Genomic DNA, 19,401 nt, shown 5'->3' on the forward strand with positions numbered 1-19,401 from the left:
AATCCAATCCAATCCAATCCAAGTAACGGCATCCAATCCAATCCAATCCAATCCAGATAACGGCATCCAATCCAACCTAATCCAATCCAATCCAATCGAATCCATTCCAATCCAATTACCGGCAAGCAATCCAATCCAATCCAAGTAACGGCATCCAATCCAATCCAATCCAATCCAATCCAATCCAATCCAATCCAAGTAACGGCATCCAATCCAATCCAATCCAATCCAATCCAATCCAATCCAAGTAACGGCACCCAATCGAATCCAATAGAATCCAATGCAATCCAATCCAAGTAACGGCATCCAACCCAATCCAATCCAATCCAATTCAGGTAACGGCATCCAATCCAATCCAATCCAATGCAATCCAAGTAACGGCACTCAATCCAATCCAATCCAATCCAAGTAACGGCATCCAATCGAATAAAATCCAATCCAATGCAATCCAATTAAAGTAACGGCATCCAACCCAATCCAATCCAATCCAATCCATGTAACAGCATCCAATCCAATCCAATCCAATCCAATCCAATCAAATCCACGTAACGGCGTCCAATCGAATGCAAACGAATCCAATCCAATCCAAGTAACGGCATCCAACCCAATCCAATCCAATCCAATCCAATCCAATCCTTTCCTATCCTATCCAAGTAACGGCATCCAATCTAATCCAATCCAATGCAATCCAATCCAATCCTATCCAAGTAACCGCATCCAATCCAATCCAATCCAATCCAAGAAACGGCATCCAATCCAATGCTATCCAATCCAATCCAATACAATCCAATCCAATCCAATCCAGGTACCGGCATTCAATCCAATCAAATCGAATCTAAGTAACGGCATCCAATCCAATCTAATCCAAGCCAATCCAATGCAATCCAATCCAAGTAACCGCATCCAATCCAATCCAATCCTATCCATGTAACGGCATCCAATCTAATCTAATCCAATCCAATCCAATCCAATCCAAGTAACCGCATCCATTCCAATCCAATCCAATCCAATCCAATCCAAGTAACGGCATCCAATCCAATGCAATCCAATGCAATCCAATCCAGGTTCCGGATTCCAATCCATTTCAATCCAATCCAAGTAACGGCATCCAATCCAATCCAATCCAATCCAATCTAAGTAACGGCATCCAATCCAATCCAATCCAATCAAATCCAATCCAAGTAACGGCATCCAATCGAATCCAATCGAATCGAATCCAATCCAATCCAATCCAAGTAACGGCATCCAACCCAATCCAATCCAATCCAATCCAATCCATGTAACGGCATCCAATCCAATCCAATCCAATCAAATCCACGTAACGGCATCCAATCGAATCCAATCGAATCCAATCCAATCCAATCCAAGTAACGGCATCCAAATCAATCCAATCCAATCCAATGCAATGCAAGTAACGGCATCCAATCCAATCAAATCCAATCCAATTCAAGTAACGGCATCCAATCCAATCCAATCCAAGTAGCGGCATCCAATCCAATGCAATCCAATCCAATCCAATCCAAACCAATCCAATCCAAGTAACGGCATCCAATACAATCTGATCCAATCGAATCCAATCCAAGTAACGGCATCCAATCCAATCCAATCCAATCCAAGTCACGGCACCCAATGCAATTCAATCCAATACAATCCAAGTACCGGCATCCAATCCAATCCAATGCAATCCAATGCAATCCAATCCAATCCATGTAACTGCATCCAATCCAATCCAATCCAATCTAATCCAATCCAAGTATCCGCATCCAATCCAATCCAATCCAATCAATCCAATCCAATCCAATCCAATCCAAGTAACGGCATCCAATCCAATCCAATCCAATCCAAGTACCGGCATCCAACCCAATCCAATCCAATCCAATCCAAGTAACGGCATCCAATCCAATCCAATCCAATCCAAGTAACGGCATCCAATCCAGTCCAATCGAATATAACCCAATCCAATCCAAGTAACAGCATCCAATCGAATCCAATCCAATCCAATAAAAGTACCGGCATCCAACCCAATCCAATCCAATCCAATCCAAGTAACGGCATCCAATCCAATGCAATCCAATCCAATCCAATCCAAAACAATCCAATCCAAGTAACGGCATCCAATTCAATCTGATCCAATCGAATCCAATCCAATCCAAGTAACGGCATCCAATCCAATACAATCCAATCCAATCCAAGTAACCGCATCCAATCCAATCCAATCCAAGTAACGGCATCCAATCCAATCCAATCCAATCCTATCCTATTCAAGTAACGGCATCCAATCTAATCCAATACAATCCAATCCAATCCAATCCAAGTAACCGCATCCATTCCAATCCAATCCAATCCAATCCAAGTAACGGCATCCAATCCAATGCAATCCAATCCAATCCAATCCAGGTTCCGGCATCCAATCCAATTCAATCCAATCCAAGTAACGGCATCTATTCCAATCCAATCCAATCCAATCCAATCCAATCTAAGTAACGGCATCCAATCCAATCCAATCCAATCCAATCCAAGTAACGGCATCCAATCCGATCCAATCCAATGCAATCCAATCCAAGTAACGCATCCAATCCAATCCAAATCAATCCCAGTAACTGCACCCAATCCAATCCAATCCAATCCGATCCGATCCAAGTAACGGCATCCAATCTAATCCAATCCAATCCAATCCAATCCAAGGAACAGCATCCAATCCAATCCAATCCAATCCAATCCAAGTAACGGCATACAATACAATGCAATCCAATCCAATCGAATCCATTCCAATCCAAGTACCGGCAAGCAATCAAATCCAATCCAAGTAACGGCATCCAATCCAATCCAATCCAATCCAACTTACGGCATCCAATCCAATCCAATCAAATCCAATCCAATCCAATCCAAGTAACGGCATCCAATCCAATCCAATCCAATCCAATTAACGTCATGCAATCCAATCCAATCCAATCCAATCCAACACAATCCAATCCAATCCAATCCAATCCAATCCAATCCAATCCAAGGAACGGCATCCAATTCAATCCAATCCAATCCAAGTAACTGCATCCAATCCAATCCACTCCAAGTAACGGCAATCAATCCAATCCAATCCAATCCAATCAAATCCAATCCAATCCAAGTAACGGCGTCCAATCCAATCCACTCCAATCCCATACAACGAACGGCATCGAATCCAATCCAATCCAATCCAATCCAAGAAAGGGCATACAATCCAATCCAATCCAATCCAATTCAATCCAATCCAAGTAACGGCATCAAATTCAATCCAATCCAAGGAACGGCATCCAATTCAATCAAATCTAATCCAATCCAAGTAGCGGCATCCAATCTATTCCAATCCAATCCAAGTAACCGCATCCAATCCAATCCAATCAAATCCAATCCAATCCTATCCAATCGAAGTAACTGCATCCAATCGAATCCAATCCTATCCAATCCAATCCAATCAAATCCAATCCAATCCAAGTAACGGCATCCAATCCAATCCAATCCAATCCAATCCAAGTACCGGCATCCAACCCAATCCAATCCAATCCAATCCAAGTAACGGCATCCAATCCAATCCAATCCAATGCAATCCAAGTAACGGCACTCAATCCAATCCAATCCAATCCAAGTAACGGCATCCAATCGAATAAAATCCAATCCAATGCAATCCAATTAAAGTAACGGCATCCAACCCAATCCAATCCAATCCAATCCATGTAACAGCATCCAATCCAATCCAATCCAATCCAATCCAATCAAATCCACGTAACGGCGTCCAATCGAATGCAAACGAATCCAATCCAATCCAATCCAAGTAACGGCATCCAACCCAATCCAATCCAATCCAATCCAATCCAATCCTTTCCTATCCTATCCAAGTAACGGCATCCAATCTAATCCAATCCAATGCAATCCAATCCAATCCTATCCAAGTAACCGCATCCAATCCAATCCAATCCAATCCAAGAAACGGCATCCAATCCAATGCTATCCAATCCAATCCAATACAATCCAATCCAATCCAATCCAGGTACCGGCATCCAATCCAATCAAATCGAATCTAAGTAACGGCATCCAATCCAATCTAATCCAAGCCAATCCAATGCAATCCAATCCAAGTAACCGCATCCAATCCAATCCAATCCTATCCATGTAACGGCATCCAATCTAATCTAATCCAATCCAATCCAATCCAATCCAAGTAACCGCATCCATTCCAATCCAATCCAATCCAATCCAATCCAAGTAACGGCATCCAATCCAATGCAATCCAATGCAATCCAATCCAGGTTCCGGATTCCAATCCATTTCAATCCAATCCAAGTAACGGCATCCAATCCAATCCAATCCAATCCAATCTAAGTAACGGCATCCAATCCAATCCAATCCAATCAAATCCAATCCAAGTAACGGCATCCAATCGAATCCAATCGAATCGAATCCAATCCAATCCAATCCAAGTAACGGCATCCAACCCAATCCAATCCAATCCAATCCAATCCATGTAACGGCATCCAATCCAATCCAATCCAATCAAATCCACGTAACGGCATCCAATCGAATCCAATCGAATCCAATCCAATCCAATCCAAGTAACGGCATCCAAATCAATCCAATCCAATCCAATGCAATGCAAGTAACGGCATCCAATCCAATCAAATCCAATCCAATTCAAGTAACGGCATCCAATCCAATCCAATCCAAGTAGCGGCATCCAATCCAATGCAATCCAATCCAATCCAATCCAAACCAATCCAATCCAAGTAACGGCATCCAATACAATCTGATCCAATCGAATCCAATCCAAGTAACGGCATCCAATCCAATCCAATCCAATCCAAGTCACGGCATCCAATGCAATTCAATCCAATCCAATCCAAGTACCGGCATCCAATCCAATCCAATGCAATCCAATGCAATCCAATCCAATCCATGTAACTGCATCCAATCCAATCCAATCCAATCTAATCCAATCCAAGTATCCGCATCCAATCCAATCCAATCCAATCAATCCAATCCAATCCAATCCAATCCAAGTAACGGCATCCAATCCAATCCAATCCAATCCAAGTACCGGCATCCAACCCAATCCAATCCAATCCAATCCAAGTAACGGCATCCAATCCAATCCAATCCAATCCAAGTAACGGCATCCAATCCAGTCCAATCGAATATAACCCAATCCAATCCAAGTAACAGCATCCAATCGAATCCAATCCAATCCAATAAAAGTACCGGCATCCAACCCAATCCAATCCAATCCAATCCAAGTAACGGCATCCAATCCAATGCAATCCAATCCAATCCAATCCAAAACAATCCAATCCAAGTAACGGCATCCAATTCAATCTGATCCAATCGAATCCAATCCAATCCAAGTAACGGCATCCAATCCAATACAATCCAATCCAATCCAAGTAACCGCATCCAATCCAATCCAATCCAAGTAACGGCATCCAATCCAATCCAATCCAATCCTATCCTATTCAAGTAACGGCATCCAATCTAATCCAATACAATCCAATCCAATCCAATCCAAGTAACCGCATCCATTCCAATCCAATCCAATCCAATCCAAGTAACGGCATCCAATCCAATGCAATCCAATCCAATCCAATCCAGGTTCCGGCATCCAATCCAATTCAATCCAATCCAAGTAACGGCATCTATTCCAATCCAATCCAATCCAATCCAATCCAATCTAAGTAACGGCATCCAATCCAATCCAATCCAATCCAATCCAAGTAACGGCATCCAATCCGATCCAATCCAATGCAATCCAATCCAAGTAACGCATCCAATCCAATCCAAATCAATCCCAGTAACTGCACCCAATCCAATCCAATCCGATCCGATCCAAGTAACGGCATCCAATCTAATCCAATCCAATCCAATCCAATCCAAGGAACAGCATCCAATCCAATCCAATCCAATCCAATCCAAGTAACGGCATACAATACAATGCAATCCAATCCAATCGAATCCATTCCAATCCAAGTACCGGCAAGCAATCAAATCCAATCCAAGTAACGGCATCCAATCCAATCCAATCCAATCCAATTTACGGCATCCAATCCAATCCAATCAAATCCAATCCAATCCAATCCAAGTAACGGCATCCAATCCAATCCAATCCAATCCAATTAACGTCATGCAATCCAATCCAATCCAATCCAATCCAACACAATACAATCCAATCCAATCCAATCCAATCCAATCCAATCCAAGGAACGGCATCCAATTCAATCCAATCCAATCCAAGTAACTGCATCCAATCCAATCCACTCCAAGTAACGGCAATCAATCCAATCCAATCCAATCCAATCAAATCCAATCCAATCCAAGTAACGGCGTCCAATCCAATCCACTCCAATCCCATACAACGAACGGCATCCAATCCAATCCAATCCAATCCAATCCAAGAAAGGGCATACAATCCAATCCAATCCAATCCAATTCAATCCAATCCAAGTAACGGCATCAAATTAAATCCAATCCAAGGAACGGCATCCAATTCAATCAAATCTAATCCAATCCAAGTAGCGGCATCCAATCTATTCCAATCCAATCCAAGTAACCGCATCCAATCCAATCCAATCAAATCCAATCCAATCCTATCCAATCGAAGTAACTGCATCCAATCGAATCCAATCCTATCCAATCCAATCCAATCAAATCCAATCCAATCCAAGTAACGGCATCCAATCCAATCCAATCCAATCCAATCCAAGTACCGGCATCCAACCCAATCCAATCCAATCCAATCCAAGTAACGGCATCCAATCCAATATAATCCAATCCAATCCAAACCAATCCAATCCAAGTAACGGCATCCAATTCAATCTGATCCAATCGAATCCAATCCAATCCAAGTAACGGCATCCAATTCAATCTGATCCAATCGAATCCAATCCAATCCAAGTAACGGCATCCAATCCAATCGAATCCAATCCAATCCAAGTAACCGCATCCAATCCAATCCAATCCAAGTAACGGCATCCAATCCAATCCAATCCAATCCAACCCTATCCTATTCAAGTAACGGCATCCAATCTAATACAATCCAATCCAATCCAATCCAAGTAACCGCATCCATTCCAATCCAATCCAATCCAATCCAATCCAAGTAACGGCATCCAATCCAATGCAATCCAATCCAATCCAATCCAATCCAGGTTCCGGCATCCAATAAAATTCAATCCAATCCAAGTAACGGCATCTATTCCAATCCAATCCAATCCAATTCAATCTAAGTAACGGCATCCAATCCAATCTAATCCAATCCACGTAACGGCATCCAATCCGATCCAATCCAATGCAATCCAATCCAAGTAACGCACCAATCCAATCCAAATCAATCCCAGTAACTGCACCCAATCCAATCCAATCCAATCCGATCCGACCCAAGTAACGGCATCCAATCTAATCCAATCCAATCCAATCCAATCCAATCCAAGGAACCGCATCCAATCCAATCCAATCCAATTCAAGTAACGGCATCCAATACAATGCAATCCAATCCAATCGAATCCATTCCAATCCAAGTACCGGCAAGCAATCCAATCCAATTCAAGTAACGGCATCCAATCCAATCCAATCCAATCCAATCCAAGTTACCGCATCCAATCCAATCCAATCCAAGTAACGGCATCCAATCCAATCCAATCCAAGTAACGGCAACCAATCGAATCCAGTCCAATCCAATCCACGTACCGGCATTCAACCCAATCCAATCCAATCCAATCCAAGTAAAGGCATCCAATCCAATGCAATGCAATCCAATCCAATCCAATCCAATCCAATCCAAGTAACGGCCTCCAATCCAATGCAATCCAATGCAATCCAATCCAGGTTCCGGCATCCAATCCAATTCAATCCAATCCAAGTAACGGCATCCAATCCAATCCAATCCAATCCAATCTAAGTAACGGCATCCAATCCAATCCAATCCAATCCAAGTAACGGCATCCAATCCGATCCAATCCAATGCAATCCAATCCAAGTAACGCATCCAATCCAATCCAAATCAATCCCAGTAACTGCACCCAATCCAATCCAATCCAATCCGATCCGATCCAAGTAACGGCATCCAATCTAATCCAATCCAATCCAAGTAACCGCATCCAATCCAATCCAACCCAAGTAACGGCATCCAATACAATGCAATCCAATCCAATCCAATCCAATCCAAGTAACGGCATCCAATCCAATCCAATCCAATCCAAGTCACGGCATCCAATCGAATCCAATCGAATCCAATCCAATCCAATCCAATCCAAGTAACGGCATCCAACCCAATCCAATCCAATCCAATCCGATCCGATCCAAGTAACGGCATCCAATCTAATCCAATCCAATCCAATCCAATCCAATCCAAGGAACCGCATCCAATCCAATCCAATCCAATTCAAGTAACGGCATCCAATCCAATCCAATCCAATCCAAGTTACCGCATCCAATCCAATCCAATCCAAGTAACGGCATCCAATCCAATCCAATCCAATCCAAGTAACGGCAACCAATCGAATCCAGTCCAATCCAATCCACGTACCGGCATTCAACCCAATCCAATCCAATCCAATCCAAGTAAAGGCATCCAATCCAGTGCAATGCAATCCAATCCAATCCAATCCAATCCAAGTAACGGCCTCCAATCCAATGCAATCCAATGCAATCCAATCCAGGTTCCGGCATCCAATCCAATTCAATCCAATCCAAGTAACGGCATCCAATCCAATCCAATCCAATCCAATCTAAGTAACGGCATCCAATCCAATCCAATCCAATCCAAGTAACGGCATCCAATCTGATCCAATCCAATGCAATCCAATCTAAGTAACGCATCCAATCCAATCCAAATCAATCCCAGTAACTGCACCCAATCCAATCCAATCCAATCCGGTCCGATCCAAGTAACGGCATCCAATCTAATCCAGTCCAATCCAAGTAACCGCATCCAATCCAATCCAACCCAAGTAACGGCATCCAATACAATGCAATCCAATCCAATCCAATCCAATCCAAGTAACGGCATCCAATCCAATCCAATCCAATCCAAGTCACGGCATCCAATCGAATCCAATCCAATCCAATCCAATCCAATCCAATCCAAGTAACGGCATCCAACCCAATCCAATCCAATCCAATCCAATCCAAGTAACGGCATCCAATCCAATGCAATCCAATGCAATCCAATCCAATCCAAGTAACCGCATCCATTCCAATCCAATCCAATCCAATCCAAGTAACGGCATCCAATCCAATGCAATCCAATGCAATCCAATCCAGGTTCCGGCATCCAATCCATTTCAATCCAATCCAAGTAACGGCATCCAATCCAATCCAATCCAATCCAATCTAATCCAAGCCAATCCAATGCAATCCAATCCAAGTAACCGCATCCAATCCAATCCAATCCTATCCAAGTAACGGCATCCAATCTAATCTAATCCAATCCAATCCAATCCAATCCAAGTAACCGCATCCATTCCAATCCAATCCAATCCAATCCAATCCAAGTAACGGCATCCAATCCAATGCAATCCAATCCAGGTTCCGGCATCCAATCCATTTCAATCCAATCCAAGTAACGGCATCCAATCCAATCCAATCCAATCCAATCTAAGTAACGGCATCCAATCCAATCCAATCCAATCCAATCAAATCCAATCCAAGTAACGGCATCCAATCGAATCCAATCGAATCGAATCCAATCCAATCCAATCCAAGTCACGGCATCCAACCCAATCCAATCCAATCCAATCCAATCCATGTAACGGCATCCAATCCAATCCAATCCAATCAAATCCACGTAACGGCATCCAATCGAATCCAATCGAATCCAATCCAATCCAATCCAAGTAACGGCATCCAAACCAATCCAATCCAATCCAATGCAATGCAAGTAACGGCATCCAATCCAATCAAATCCAATCCAATTCAAGTAACGGCATCCAATCCAATCCAATCCAAGTAGCGGCATCCAATCCAATGCAATCCAATCCAATCCAATCCAAACCAATCCAATCCAAGTAACGGCATCCAATACAATCTGGTCCAATCGAATCCAATCCAAGTAACGGCATCCAATCCAATCCAATCCAATCCAAGTCACGGCATCCAATGCAATTCAATCCAATCCAATCCAAGTAACCGCATCCAATCCAATCCAATCGAACCCAATCCAATCCAATCCAAGTACCGGCATCCAATCCAATCCAATGCAATCCAATGCAATCCAATCCAATCCATGTAACTGCATCCAATCCAATCCAATCCAATCCAATCCAAGTATCCGCATCCAATCCAATCCAATCCAATCCAATCCAAGTAACGGCATCCAATCCAATCCAATCCAATCCAAGTACCGGCATCCAACCCAATCCAATCCAATCCAATCCAATCCAAGTAACGGCATCCAATCCAATCCAATCCAATCCAAGTAACGGCATCCAATCCAGTCCAATCGAATATAACCCAATCCAATCCAAGTAACAGCATCCAATCGAATCCAATCCAATCCAATAAAAGTACCGGCATCCAACCCAATCCAATCCAATCCAATCCAAGTAACGGCATCCAATCCAATGCAATCCAATCCAATCCAATCCAAAACAATCCAATCCAAGTAACGGCATCCAATTCAATCTGATCCAATCGAATCCAATCCAATCCAAGTAACGGCATCCAATCCAATACAATCCAATCCAATCCAAGTAATCGCATCCAATCCAATCCAATCCAAGTAACGGCATCCAATCCAATCCAATCCAATCCTATCCTATTCAAGTAACGGCATCCAATCTAATCCAATACAATCCAATCCAATCCAATCCAAGTAACCGCATCCATTCCAATCCAATCCAATCCAATCCAATCCAAGTAACGGCATCCAATCCAATGCAATCCAATCCAATCCAATCCAGGTTCCGGCATCCAATCCAATTCAATCCAATCCAAGTAACGGCATCTATTCCAATCCAATCCTATCCAATCCAATCCAATCTAAGTAACGGCATCCAATCCAATCCAATCCAATCCAATCCAAGTAACGGCATACAATCCGATCCAATCCAATGCAATCCAATCCAAGTAACGCATCCAATCCAATCCAAATCAATCCCAGTAACTGCACCCAATCCAATCCAATCCAATCCGATCCGATCCAAGTAACTGCATCCAATCTAATCCAATCCAATCCAATCCAATCCAAGGAACAGCATCCAATCCAATCCAATCCAATCCAAGTAACGGCATACAATACAATGCAATCCAATCCAATCGAATCCATTCCAATCCAAGTACCGGCAAGCAATCAAATCCAATCCAAGTAACGGCATCCAATCCAATCCAATCCAATCCAATCCAACTGACGGCATCCAATCCAATCCAATCAAATCCAATCCAATCCAATCCAAGTAACGGCATCCAATCCAATCCAATCCAATCAAATTAACGTCATGCAATCCAATCCAATCCAATCCAATCCAATCCAATCCAATCCAAGGAACGGCATCCAATTCAATCCAATCCAATCCAAGTAACTGCATCCAATCCAATCCAATCCAAGTAACGGCAATCAATCCAATCCAATCCAATCCAATCAAATCCAATCCAATCCAAGTAACGGCGTCCAATCCAATCCACTCCAATCCCATACAACTAACGGCATCCAATCCAATCCAATCCAATCCAATCCAAGAAAGGGCATACAATCCAATCCAATCCAATCCAATTAAATCCAATCCAATTAACGGCATCAAATTCAATCCAATCCAAGGAACGGCATCCAATCCAATCCAATCCAATCCAATCTAATCCAATCCAAGTAGCGCCATCCAATCTATTCCAATCCAATCCAAGTAACCGCATCCAATCCAATCCAATCATATCCAATCCAATCCTATCCAATCGAAGTAACTGCATCCAATCGAATCCAATCCTATCCAATCCAATCCAATCAAATCCAATCCAATCCAAGTAACGGCATCCAATCCAATCCAATCCAATCCAATCCAAGTAACGGCATCCAATCCAAGCCAATCCAATCCAATCCAAGTCCCGGCATCCAACCCAATCCAATCCAATCCAAGTAACGGCATCCAAATCAATGCAATCCAATCCAATCCAAACCAATCCAATCCAAGTAACGGCATCCAATTCAATCTGATCCAATCGAATCCAATCCAATCCACGTAACGGCATCCAATCCAATCGAATCCAATCCAATCCAAGTAACCGCATCCAATCCAATCCAATACAAGTAACGGCATCCAATCCAATCCAATCCAATCCAACCCTATCCTATTCAAGTAACGGCATCCAATCTAATCCAATCCAATCCAATCCAATCCAAGTAACCGCATCCATTCCAATCCAATCCAATCCAATCCAATCCAATCCAAGTAACGGCATCCAATCCAATGCAATCCAATCCAATCCAATCCAATCCAGGTTCCGGCATCCAATAAAATTCAATCCAATCCAAGTAACGGCATCTATTCCAATCCAATCCAATCCAATCCAATCTAAGTAACGGCATCCAATCCAATCTAATCCAATCCAATCCACGTAACGGCATCCAATCCGATCCAATCCAATGCAATCCAATCCAACTAACGCATCCAATCCAATCCAAATCAATCCCAGTAACTGCACCCAATCTAATCCAATCCAATCCGATCCGAACCAAGTAACGGCATCCAATCTAATCCAATCCAATCCAATCCAATCCAAGGAACCGCATCCAATCCAATCCAATCCAATTCAAGTAACGGCATCCAATACAATGCAATCCAATCCAATCGAATCCATTCCAATCCAAGTACCGGCAAGCAATCCAATCCAATTCAAGTAACGGCATCCAATCCAATCCAATCCAATCCAAGTTACCGCATCCAATCCAATCCAATCCAAGTAACGGCATCCAATCCAATCCAATCCAATCCAAGTAACGGCAACCAATCGAATCCAGTCCAATCCAATCCACGTACCGCCATTCAACCCAATCCAATCCAATCCAATCCAAGTAAAGGCATCCAATCCAATCCAATCCAATCCAAGTAAAGGCATCCAATCCAATGCAATGCAATCCAATCCAATCCAATCCAATCCAAGTAACGACCTCCAATCCAATGCAATCCAATGCAATCCAATCCAGGTTCCGGCATCCAATCCAATTCAATCCAATCCAAGTAACGGCATCCAATCCAATCCAATCCAATCCAATCTAAGTAACGGCATCCAATCCAATCCAATCCAATCCAAGTAACGGCATCCAATCCGATCCAATCCAATGCAATCTAATCCAAGTAACGCATCCAATCCAATCCAAATCAATCCCAGTAACTGCACCCAATCCAATCCAATCCAATCCGATCCGATCCAAGTAACGGCATCCAATCTAATCCAATCCAATCCAAGTAACCGCATCCAATCCAATCCAACCCAAGTAACGGCATCCAATACAATGCAATCCAATCCAATCCAATCCAATCCAATCCAAGTAACGGCATCCAGTCCAATCCAATCCAATCCAAGTCACGGCATCCAATCGAATCCAATCGAATCCAATCCAATCCAATCCAATCCAAGTAAGGGCATCCAACCCAATCCAATCCAATCCAATCCGGTCCGATCCAAGTAACGGCATCCAATCTAATCCAATCCAATCCAATCCAATCCAAGGAACCGCATCCAATCCAATCCAATCCAATTCAAGTAACGGCATCCAATCCAATCCAATCCAATCCAAGTTACCGCATCCAATCCAATCCAATCCAAGTAGCGGCATCCAATCCAATGCAATCCAATCCAATCCAATCCAAACCAATCCAATCCAAGTAACGGCATCCAATACAATCTGATCCAATCGAATCCAATCCAAGTAACGGCATCCAATCCAATCCAATTCAAGTCACGGCATCCAATGCAATTCAATCCAATCCAATCCAAGTAACCGCATCCAATCCAGTCCAATCGAATCCAATCCAATCCAATCCAATCCAATCCAAGTACCGGCATCCAATCCAATCCAATGCAATCCAATGCAATCCAATCCAATCCATGTAACTGCATCCAATCCAATCCAATCCAATCCAATCCAAGTATCCGCATCCAATCCAATCCAATCCAATCCAATCCAAGTAACGGCATCCAATCCAATCCAATCCAATCCAATCCAAGTACCGGCATCCAACCCAATCAAATCCAATCCAATCCAATCCAAGTAACGGCATCCAATCCAATCCAATCCAATCCAATCCAAGTAACGGCATCCAATCCAGTCCAATCGAATATAACCCAATCCAATCCAAGTAACAGCATCCAATCGAATCCAATCCAATCCAATAAAAGTACCGGCATCCAACCCAATCCAATCCAATCCAATCCAATCCAAGTAACGGCATCCAATCCAATGCAATCCAATCCAATCCAATCCAAAACAATCCAATCCAAGTAACGGCATCCAATTCAATCTGATCCAATCGAATCCAATCCAATCCAAGTAACGGCATCCAATCCAATACAATCCAATCCAATCCTAGTAACCGCATCCAATCCAATCCAATCCAAGTAACGGCATCCAATCCAATCCAATCCAATCCTATCCTATTCAAGTAACGGCATCCAATCTAATCCAATACAATCCAATCCAATCCAATCCAAGTAACCGCATCCATTCCAATCCAATCCAATCCAATCCAATCCAAGTAACGGCAACGAATCCAATGCAATCCAATCCAATCCAATCCAGGTTCCGGCATCCAATCCAATTCAATCCAATCCAAGTAACGGCATCTATTCCAATCCAATCCAATCCAATCCAATCCAATCTAAGTAACGGCATCCAATCCAATCCAATCCAATCCAATCCAAGTAACGGCATCCAATCCGATCCAATCCAATGCAATCCAATCCAAGTAACGCATCCAATCCAATCCAAATCAATCCCAGTAACTGCACCCAATCCAATCCAATCCAATCCGATCCGATCCAAGTAACGGCATCCAATCTAATCCAATCCAATCCAATCCAATCCAAGGAACAGCATCCAATACAATCCAATCCAATCCAATCCAAGTAACGGCATCCAATACAATGCAATCCAATCCAATCGAATCCATTCCAATCCAAGTACCGGCAAGCAATCAAATCCAATCCAAGTAACGGCATCCAATCCAATCCAATCCAATCCAATCCAACTGACGGCATCCAAACCAATCCAATCAAATCCAATCCAATCCAATCCAAGTAACGGCATCCAATCCAATCCAATCCAATCCAATTAACGTCATCCAATCCAATCCAATCCAATCCAATCCAATCCAATACAATCCAATCCAATCCAATCCAATCCAATCCAAGGAACGGCATCCAATTCAATCCAATCCAATCCAAGTAACTGCATCCAATCCAATCCAATACAAGTAACGGCAATCAATCCAATCCAATCCAATCCAATCAAATCCAATCCAATCCAAGTAACGGCGTCCAATCCAATCCACTCCAATCCCATACAACTAACGGCATCCAATCCAATCCAATCCAATCCAAGAAAGGGCATACAATCCAATCCAATCCAATCCAATTCAATCCAATCCAAGTAACGGCATCAAATTCAATCCAATCCAAGGAACGGCATCCAATCCAATCCAATCCAATCTAATCCAATCCAAGTAGCGGCATCCAATCTATTCCAATCCAATCCAAGTAACCGCATCCAATCCAATCCAATCAAATCCAATCCAATCCTATCCAATCGAAGTAACTGCATCCAATCGAATCCAATCCTATCCAATCCAATCCAATCAAATCCAATCCAATCCAAGTAACGGCATCCAATCCAATCCAATCCAATCCAATCCAAGTAACGGCATCCAATCCAAGCCAATCCAATCCAATCCAAGTACCGGCATCCAACCCAATCCAATCCAATCCAATCCAAGTAACGGCATCCAATCCAATGCAATCCAATCCAATCCAAACCAATCCAATCCAAGTAACGGCATCCAATTCAATCTGATCCAATCGAATCCAATCCAATCCAAGTAACGGCATCCAATCCAATCGAATCCAATCCAATCCAAGTAACCGCATCCAATCCAATCCAATCCAAGTAACGGCATCCAATCCAATCCAATCCAATCCAACCCTATCCTATTCAAGTAACGGCATCCAATCTAATCCAATCCAATCCAATCCAATCCAAGTAACCGCATCCATTCCAATCCAATCCAATCCAATCCAATCCAAGTAACGGCATCCAATCCAATGCAATCCAATCCAATCCAATCCAATCCAGGTTCCGGCATCCAATAAAATTCAATCCAATCCAAGTAACGGCATCTATTCCAATCCAATCCAATCCAATCCAATCTAAGTAACGGCATCCAATCCAATCTAATCCAATCCAATCCACGTAACGGCATCCAATCCGATCAAATCCAATGCAATCCAATCCAAGTAACGCATCCAATCCAATCCAAATCAATCCCAGTAACTGCACCCAATCCAATGCAATCCAATCCGATCCGACCCAAGTAACGGCATCCAATCTAATCCAATCCAATCCAATCCAATCCAAGGAACCGCATCCAATCCAATCCAATCCAATTCAAGTAACGGCATCCAATACAATGCAATCCAATCCAATCGAATCCATTCCAATCCAAGTACCGGCAAGCAATCCAATCCAATTCAAGTAACGGCATCCAATCCAATCCAATCCACTCCAATCCAAGTTACCGCATCCAATCCAATCCAATCCAAGTAACGGCATCCAATCCAATCCAATCCAATCCAAGTAACGGCATCCAATCGAATCCAGTCCAATCCAATCCACGTACCGGCATTCAACCCAATCCAATCCATTCCAAGCAAAGGCATCCAATCCAATGCAATGCAATCCAATCCAATCCAATCCAATCCAATCCAAGTAACGGCCTCCAATCCAATGCAATCCAATGCAATCCAATCCACGTTCCGGCATCCAATCCAATTCAATCCAATCCAAGTAACGGCATCCAATCCAATCCAATCCAATCCAATCTAAGTAACGGCATCCAATCCAATCCAATCCAATCCAAGTAACGGCATCCAATCCGATCCAATCCAATGCAATCCAATCCAAGTAACGCATCCAATCCAATCCAAATCAATCCCAGTAACTGCACCCAATCCAATCCAATCCAATCCGATCCGATCCAAGTAACGGCATCCAATCTAATCCAATCCAATCCAAGTAACCGCATCCAATCCAATCCAACCCAAGTAACGGCATCCAATACAATGCAATGCAATCCAATCCAATCCAATCCAAGTAACGGCATCCAATCCAATCCAATCAAATCCAAGTCACGGCATCCAATCGAATCCAATCGAATCCAATCCAATCCAATCCAATCCAAGTAACGGCATCCAACCCAATCCAATCCAATCCAATCCAATACAAGTAACGGCATCCAATCCAATGCAATCCAATACAAGCAACGGCATCCAATCCAGTCCAATCGAATCTAACCCAATCCAATCCAAGTAACGCTATCCAATCGAATCCAATCCAATCCAATCCAAGTACCGGCATCCAACCCAATCCAATCCAATCCAATCCAATCCAAGTAACGGCATCCAATCCAATGCAATCCAATCCAATCCAATCCAAGTAACCGCATCCAATCTAATCCAATCCAATCCAATCCAATCCAAGTAACCGCATCCATTCCAATCCAATCCAATCCAAGTAACGGCCTCCAATCCAATGCAATCCAATCCAATCCAATCCAGGTTCCGGCATCCAATCCAATTCAATCCAATCCAAGTAACGGCATCCAATCCAATCCAATCCAATCCAATCCAAGTAACGGCATCCAATCCGATCCAATCCAATGCAATCCAATCCAAGTAACGCATCCAATCCAATCCAAATCAATCCCAGTAACTGCACCCAATTCAATCCAATCCAATCCAATCCAATCCAAGTAACCGCATCCAATCCAATCCAATCCAAGTAACGGCATCCAGTACAATGCAATCCAATCCAATCGAATCCATTCCAATCCAAGTACCGGCAAGCAATCCAATCCAATCCAAGTAACGGCATCCAATCCAATCCAAGTAACGGCATCCAATCGAATCCAATCGAATCGAATACAATCCAATCCAATCCAATCCAAGTAACGGCATCCAACCCAATCCAATCCAATCCAATCCAATCCAACTTACCGCATCCAATCCTATCCAATCCAATCCAATCCAAGTAACGGCATCCAATCCAATGCAATCCAATCCAAGTAACGGCATCCAATCGAGTCCAATCGAATCTAACCCAATCCAATCCAAGTAACGCTATCCAATCGACTCCAATCCAATGCAATCCAATTACCGGCATCCAACCCAATCCAATCCAATCCAATCCAATCCAAGTAACGGAATCCAATCCAATGCAATCCAATCCAATCCAATTCAAACCAATCCAATCCAAGGAACGGCATCCAATCCAATCTGATCCAAAAGAATCCAATCCAATCCAAGTAACGGCATCCAATCCAATCGAATCCAATCCAATCCAACTAACCGCATCCAATCCAATCCAATCCAATCCAAGTAACGGCATCCAATCGAATCCAATCCAATCCAATCAAATCCAAGTAACGGCATCCAATCGAATCCAATCCAATCCAATCCAAGTACCGGCATCCAACCGAATCCAATCCAATCTAATCCAATCCAAGTAACGGCATCCAATCCAATGCAATCCAATCCAATCCAATCCAAACCAATCCAACCCAAGTAACGGCATCCAATGCAATCTGATCCAATCGAATCCAATCCAATCCAAGCAACGGCATCCAATCCAATCGAATCCAATCCAATCCAAGTAACCGCACCCAATCCAATCCAATCCAATCCAAGTAACGGCATCCAATCCAATCCAATCCAATCCAATCCTATCCTATCCAAGTAACGGCATCCAATCTAATCCAATCCAATCCAATCCAAGTAACCGCATCCATTCCAATCCAATCCAATCCAATCCAATCCAAGTCACGGCATCCAATCCAATGCAATCCAATCCAATCCAATCCAGTTTCCGGCATCCAATCCAATCCAATCCAATCCAAGTAACTGCACCCAATCCAATCCAATCCAATCCGATCCGATCCAAGTAACGGCATCCAATCTAATCCAATCCAATCCAATCCAATCCAAGTAACCGCATCCAATCCAATCCAATCCAAGTAACGGCATCCAGTACAATGCAATCCAATCCAATCGAATCCATTCCAATCCAAGTACCGGCAAGCAATCCAATCCAATCCAAGTAACGGCATCCAATCCAATCCAATCCAAGTAACGGCATCCAATCGAATCCAATCCAATCCAATCCAAGTACCGGCATCCAACCGA

Source organism: Mustelus asterias, chromosome 21, assembly GCF_964213995.1.
Source record: "Mustelus asterias chromosome 21, sMusAst1.hap1.1, whole genome shotgun sequence".
NCBI classification, from domain to species: Eukaryota; Metazoa; Chordata; class Chondrichthyes; order Carcharhiniformes; family Triakidae; genus Mustelus; species Mustelus asterias.